Source organism: Physcomitrium patens, chromosome 1 (assembly GCF_059467195.1).
Source record: "Physcomitrium patens ecotype Gransden chromosome 1, ASM5946719v1, whole genome shotgun sequence".
In the NCBI taxonomy this organism is placed as follows: Eukaryota; Viridiplantae; Streptophyta; class Bryopsida; order Funariales; family Funariaceae; genus Physcomitrium; species Physcomitrium patens.
In genome coordinates, this window is record NC_143410.1 from 11,290,284 (window position 1) to 11,297,737 (window position 7,454).

Genomic DNA, 7,454 nt, shown 5'->3' on the forward strand with positions numbered 1-7,454 from the left:
CACATCCGCAATGATCTATCTTTTTTCTTCACAAATAAAATTGGAACTCTTGTTGGAGATTTGGAATGGCATATGAAGTTCTTAGCCAAATTTTCTTCAATATACTCCTTGAGTTCAACTAACTCATTTTGTGATAAATTGTAGATTAGTCCAAATGACAATTGTGCTCTTTCTTGAAGGTCAATTGAGTAGTCATAGGAACGATGTTCTAAAAGAGTATCAACATTTTTCTTTTTAAATATATCTTGAAAATCTTGATATTGGCTTGGAATGCCACTTGAAGTCTTTCTACCAGTAGAAACAGATGTGACATAAATGATACAAGGTGATCTTTTTTTTGCAATTTACAAGAAAGCTCTTGCACCTAAAAATACAAGTTTAATTGTACTAAACTTAAGTCTTTCTACTTGATTAACTATGCTCTTAGTTATACTTTGAGAAAAGTCAAGACTACAAGAAGTTCAATCTATTTTAGGGTTATATTTTTTTAGCCATGATAAATCTAAAATGATTGGATTAGAGAAAGATCTAATGATATTAAATATTACAAAGGTCCTATGATCATTAGTTGCTACTTCTATAAGAAGGGTTTCATGAGTAATATCTCCTAAAGACAATGGATGACCATCTATGACTTCTACATGAATAGGTTTAGTTTTCTTCACTAAAAGTATGTTGTGTCTTTTAGCAAATTCTTCATCTAAGAAACATGCTGAGGCTCCTGAATCTAACAAGGTAAAGGCTTTGTGATGTTTAGGTCCTAAAATAATATTTATCGTAAAACAAGGAGAGGGTTCTGAGGAGAGAATAGGACCTTCAATAAGTGTTGTATAAGGTTCTAGCCACATGGTCCCTATTATAGCTAATTTTTTTTTTTCTAATATACTATCTTCTTTAATAGCTGTACTTCTCATTTTATAGTTGCGTCACTTCTTTTGATAATGTTGAGCAGTGTGCTTAGGTTTTCTACAATAAAAGTATAATCCTTCCTGATGACGACAAGTATTTTTTTATTCAATAAAAGATTTAAAATGTACTACATCAATTTGCATATCTTCTACTTTCGAATGTATGTGTTGAAGAAATGTTGGTATTGCCATTGAATTATAGTAACGTTGAGGTCCACTTGTACAGTTCTCAAATTGAAATTAAAAAATACGATTGTCGCACTTCACATCAAAGTTAATTACTTGACTCAATGTTTGAGGATCAAGTAAATTGAGCATTAATTTTTTTTTTATGTCATATTATAATCTATAGAAAAATTGGCTAACAAGTATAGCATCATCTTACTTAATATCAGTTATAAGTTGTCAAAATTAAGAAGCATACAATGCTACTGATCAATTGCCTTATCGCAAAATATGGATCTTATTGGTTATGACATAAATTGCATCATGCTCTCCATACATAGGTCAAAATTCTACCAAAAAAGCCTCTAGATTATCCAATATTGGATCTTTTTTTTATAAAAAAGATAAAAACTATGATAATCTTGAACCTAAAAAAACTATACCAATGAATCTAACTTGTGATCTTAGAGTTGAATAGCTTTGGTATTGAAGTTCAATAATAAGTTGTACTTGATTGATAAATCCTCTAAACTTTGATCTAGTGCCATCAAACCTCTTAAGTAGGGCAATTCTTGGTTCTCTAACATTGGAAGGATTTTCCACCATAAGAGAAGGGATATGATTTGGTGCAAATATTGAAGCAGCTTCAATCATTTCTATATCTTCACTTCCTGCCAATCTTGTTGCTCCTTATGGTGGTAAATTGAATTGATACATCGCAAGCATTAACTCTCTCAATTGCTCTTGTATTTGTGCCATTGCACTATTCATTTCAGTAAATTCTACCATGATAACACTTAAAAAAGAGAAGATGTTTAATATCGCTCAAGACAAATAAAAGAGAGGACTTGAGAATAAAGAAAATACTAAAAATAATATCAATTTAGAAGAGGATAATCCGCAATTTCTAATACGCTTATGTCTTATCAAGAGAAAAGGATAATCCACTCTTAATCAAGATTAGATAAAGCTCTGATATTGTAAGTGGATTCTTGTCAATCTGTCAAGGACAAGAACTTGATAAAAAAAAATAAACAAATGAGACTTTTTTCAAAGAAAGATGATAAAATAGAAATAACTAAATATGAATATTAAGAAAGAAAATGGAATGGCTATTGCCAAAAGACAAGAAAACTAGAGATCCTTGAAACTACACTATAAGCAAGAAAGGAATTGACAAGAGTGAATAAGGCTTCACTCTTGCCTCTATATATACTATCAATTTAGGAGCTACGTGGAAACATTCTATAAGACCTCCAAAAATGTATTGACTTTGCACAACATATACCTTAACTTACAAGGCAAGTTTTCTATATGGGCGCTATATAATTAACTTGTTCCTCAAGCTACCAATATGTCTAGCACGTGGTTAACTTGTTGACTAAGTTTCTAACGCACTAATAAAGTATAAACACATGTAAAGTCAAAGCAGTATCTATGAAGCTTCTAGGAAGCTTCTCTAAAAGATATTATGAAATTAATCTACTTTTACTTACTTCTACCTATTCATATCTCTTAGATAACAATTACAGTAAATATATGTCCGTGACACTAGTGTAACAACTTTAGATCATTTATCAAAAGTCATAAATCTCTTAAATAAGATCTATCTATACTCTTTTAAGTATTTATGACAATGCTTGAATATTATAACAAATGATTTATAAAAATATAATTCTATATATCTACAAATTTATATAAAAAAATTTATTCTAAAAATATATATATATTTTGCTTTCATACAATTAGAGCTTCCATACCATCCACATTTGAGAATTTAATTGAAAGTAATCTTAATTATCTAGTCATCATTGTGATGGCCTTACACATGACTTTACTTTTCAAATCTTATGAAATGACATTTGTCTTAGGACAAAATAATACAAAATATATGTAGTAGTATTGATATTTCACACTATATATTTTTTTTTATTTTCTTTTTTTATAATATTATTTATCTTTTGTTGTAATAGTCTTAAAAAAATAATAAGAAAATTCAAATTTGAACTATGTCTTCACATTGCCTATTGAAATGGTAGGCAAATATGATTTATTTGCCAATATTTAATATCATTATATCCATTTCAAAGCATTGGCAATGCTTTATGTTTAAAGTAATAAAATCAAAAGAAATATTTTTTCATGTCATTCCTTTGTGGTAAATGTGTTAAAAACATATATTTATTATAATTATTACCTAGATAATATAAATAGATAGAAATAAGTAAAAATAGATTAATTTCATAATATCTTTTAAGAAAGCTTTCTTGAAGCTTCATAAATGCTACTTTGTCTTTACATGTATTTTTACTTGATTGGTAGATTAAAAACTTAGTCAATAAGTTAACCAAGTGTCAAATTTTGTCCTGATGTAAATCAGCTAGTAGGTAAAAGGATGAAGAAAATATCATATTTTTCTTATTTCAAATATATTATAACAAATTATCTAAAAAAATTAGATATTTTATTGTAAATATAAAAATTATCTAGAAAAATTAGATATTTATACCTAAAAAAGGCCAGTTATGAATTAGGATCAAAATCAGATCCCTAGGCACAAAAACGAGCTCCTATGATGATTTCGGGATTCTTTGGCAGATTAAAGAGTGGAATTAGAAAGCAAACTTCATAGGATTTTGATGAGCATTGGTTTTGGATGATTTGAATTTTTATTGACTTTGTAAGAGCTTTGCAAAGTCAGGGTTTATTTTGGATGACTCTGGATTTGTAAAATAAAGTACGTGATATTTTTTGGAGAATTTTATAAGTTTTGCAAAAGATCTATAGATGAAATTTTAAGTGTTTGTGGGTTTATATGTGTTCAATATATGTTGTGAATTTGAGCTAGTTCAAAGGATTAGATCAAGGATTATTGAGGTTTAAAAAGATCAAGGTCTCAAAAAATAGAGCTTTAGATCTAGTAAGGGTTTCTAAGATTTCTTACAATTTATTAGTTGGATTGGAGTGAAAATTATTTCTATGAGTAGTAGACTTGTTTTTTATGTATGTGAGAAATTTGAGATCAATTGAATGATTTGATAAGGAGATATTGGCATTGAAAATTCAACATTCAGATTGGAGAAGGAAGCTAGCCAACATCCATGCAAATATTAGGGTTGATCTTCTTTTTGATAAGTTTGATCTTCTTAAAAAAAAAATTCTTGTTTTCAACTTAATTTTGAAGAAGTGTACAAAATTTGAGTTAAAATCAATGGTTCATTCATTAGTAATTGAGATTTAAATGTGCTATAGAAATTACTTGAAATTATTTAAAGTTTGGTTAGGATATGTTAAGGATTTGATTAGGATTTGGTTAAGATTTTATTAGATTTATTTAGATTTTGTTTAGAATTTGGTTAGGATTTATTAGGATTTATTTAGAATTTGACTAAAATTTATATAGGATTTGATTAAGATTTGATTAAGATTTGGTTAGGATTTGTTTAGGATTTGATTAAGATTTAGTTAGGATTTATTATGGTTTTACTAGAATTTGGTTAGGATTTGACTAGGATTTATTTAGGCTTTGATTAAAAAAAATTTAGGATTTATTTAGGATTTGACTAGGATTTGGTTAAGGTTTATTTAGAATTTGATTAGGATTTGATTAGGATTTATTTAGGATTTTATTAAGATTTGATTAGAATTTTTTTAGAATTTTATTAGGATTTATTTAGGATTTATTTAGGATTTATTTAGGATTTATTTAGGATTTATTTAGGATTTTATTAGGATTTTATTAAGATTTATTTAGTATTTTTTTAGGATTTTATTAATATTTAATTAAGATTTCTATTTTAATATTTTATTAATATTTCTATTTTAGTATATTTTTGAATTTTTATGTTATTTCTTCATGATTTCTTTAAAAGGTCTTTAGGAATACTTTGTGTTCTTTTATAATTTCTTTGCAATTTTGATTGAATTTGTTTGATATGTGATTATACTTGTTAATCTTTAATTTTAATTTGTTTAAAAATCTATTAGAGTTACCAGGACTTATTACAATTTTTTTTTTTTAAATCTTCCATAGCTAGGTGTCCACTGCATTTTCAAGTCAAATGCCACGTATTATGACAACGTGTTAGTAGCTTGCAAAACAAGTTAACTATATGGTACCCATATAGAAAACTTGTCTTAAAATTTAAACTACATATCATATAAAATCAACACATTTTGTAAGTCTTATAGAATGTCACCATGTAGCTCATAAGTAAATAGTATATATAGAGGCAAGAGTGAAGTCTTCTTCATTCTTATCAATTCTTTCTTTTAATTCTAATCTAGTTTCAAGAGTCTTTAATTTTCTTGACTTTTGGTAATAACCATTTTAGTTTTTTTTTAATATACATATATCTTTATTTCTATTTTTTCATACTTCTTTGAAAAAATTTCACTATTTATTTACTTTCATCAAGTTCTTTTCCTTTATGAATTAACAAGAATATACTTATAACATTAGAGCTTCATCATTTTTTGATTAAAAGTAGTTTATACCTTTTTTTTTTGTTAAGACATAAGCATATTAGAAGTTTTGAATTACTTTCTTCTAAACTAATATTATTTTTAGTATTTTCTTTATTTCAAATTCTTTGTTTTACTTGTCTTCAATGATATTAGACATCTTTTTTTTTCTAAGTGTTATTATAGAAAAGCTTCTCAAAATGAAAAATAAAATGGCACAAATGCAAGAAAAATTCAGGGAGTTAATGCTTGCATACATCAATTCAATTTACTACCAAAAGGAGAAACAAGAATGATAAAAAGTAGAGATATAGAGATGATTGGAGCCGTTTCAATATTTGTATCAAATCATAAACTTTTTTCTATATTAGAATATTATTTAAATATTAGAGAATTAAAAATTACCTAACTTGAAAAGTTTGATGGTATAAGATCAAAATTTTGAAGATTTATGAATCAAGTATAATTAGAAATTTAACTTCAATTTTAAAGCTATCTAATTCCAAAATTACAAGATTTATTAAAATTATATTTTTTTATTCTATATTATTATAATTTTTAAATTTTCTTGAACAATGTGATCCATTATTTGATTATTTGGAAGCTTTTTTAGTAGAATTTTGATCTATGTATAGAAAACATAATATAGTATATGTTGCAGCAAAAAAGATCCATATTTAGTGACAAAGAAATTATATGTTGCACATATCAAGTGGGATGATGTAACATTCATGTAATATTCATTAGCTAATTTTTTTATGAATTAAAATATGAGGTAAAGAAATTGATACTCAATTTACTTAATCCTTAAATATTGAATCAAATAATTGATTTTGTTGTAAAATAAGACAATTGAATTTTTTAAATCTTGGTTTAAAAATTACATAAATAAGCCTCAATATTATTACAATTCAATGGCAACACCAATTTCTTTTCAATACATACCTTTAAAAATAGAAGATATGTAAATTGATGCAATATATTTCAAATCTTTTGCTAAGTATGAAAAGACTCATTGTCATCAAGAAGAATTATATTTATATTGTAGAAAATCAAAGCACACTACTCAAAATTGTTTAAAAAAGTAATAAAATCATAAAATAAAAATTATAATTTAAAAAAAAGATAATATGTTAAAAAATAAGTTTGTTTAGCTACAAAAGGACTGTGTAGCTGAAACCTTGTACAACACCTAATAAAGATCTTATTCTCTCCTCAAAAACTTCTTTTAATTTTACAATAGATGTTATTTTAAGATGTAAATATTACAAAGCCTTTTCCTTGCTAGATTCAAGAGCCTCAGCTTGTTTTTTAAATGAAAAGTTTATTAAAAGATATAACATATCTTTAAAAAAGAAAATAAAATTTATGCATATAGAAATCATAGATAGTCGTCCATTGTCCTTTTGAGACATTATGCATGAAATATTTCTTTTAGAAGTAATAATTAATAATTATATTAATTTTATGGTATTTAATATCATTAGATATTTTTCTAATTAAATCTTTTTAGATTTATTAAGGTTAAAAAAATATAATCCTTCAATAGATTGAATTTCTTATAGACTTGACTTTTCTAAAAGTATAACTAAGAGTGTAGTTAATCAAGTAGAAAGTCATAAGTTTAATTCAACCAAATATTTATTTGTAGATGCAAGAATTTTTTTGCATGCTGCAAAAGAAAGATCACCTTGTGTTATTTATGCCACACCTATTTCTAATGGTAGAAAGACTTCAAATATAATTTTTAGCTAATATCAAGATTTTCAAGATATATTTGAGAAGAAAAATATGAATATTATTTTAGAATATTATTCCTATGATTTTTTAATTAATCTTTAAGGAATTCAACTATAATTTGGATCAATCTACAATTTGTCAAAAAATGAGTTGCTTGAATTGAAAGAATATATTGAA